Raw genomic sequence first — 819 nt, forward strand, 5'->3', positions numbered from 1 at the left:
TTATTATCATTATTATTATTATTATCATTATCATTATGTGCTAATAATAATAATAATAAATACCACTGGAGATGAATTGCTATTTATTTTTGTTTATCGTTTTTTTACTAAATTTCGTTTCAATATATTTGATGAATAAAAATAAAAACAAGCATAACAATAAATAATAATAATAATAATAAAACAATAATAATAATAATAATAATAATAATAATAATAATAATAATAATATTGGTGAGTATAAATGGGTTGGATATATATTTGTTTTCTTCTGCTACTCTTTTCATTTCCTTTCTTTTGCTTCTTTATTTTTTTTATTTTTCTGTTTTTTCTATTCTTCTTCTTTACAGCATTCTTCTTCTTCTTCTTCTTTACTTTTATTATTCTTTTTCTTTTTCTTTTATTATTCTTTTTCTTTTTCTTTTTCTTTTGTTATTCTCTTTCTTTTTCTTTTATTATTCTTTTTCTTTTTCTTTTATTATTCTTTGCTCTGCCCCCACCTTTTTTCTGTTCTTTTTATTTTTATCTTCTTTTTTCTTTTCTTAGCTGTTTCTTGTTTTATCGTTCTTCTGTTTGTCTTTGTTCTGCTTTCTCTCTCCTTTCTGCTTGTTCTTGTTATGTTGTGGCGTTGATGAGCACATTACTTCTATTTAATTAATATATATATATTTATTTTATTTATTTATTTGCGGTGTCTGTACACTGCAGCTTCATCAACGATCCGGTTCGAAGCGAATTCCACAAGAAATTCCTCCAGCGATATATCGACTAACAAAAATTATTTTATTTACTCTTTTGCTTTTCTAATTAAAAGTTATA

This window comes from Eimeria acervulina, genomic scaffold, assembly GCF_000499425.1.
Source record: "Eimeria acervulina Houghton genomic scaffold, Eah_scaff995, whole genome shotgun sequence".
Lineage (NCBI taxonomy): Eukaryota > Apicomplexa > Conoidasida > Eucoccidiorida > Eimeriidae > Eimeria > Eimeria acervulina.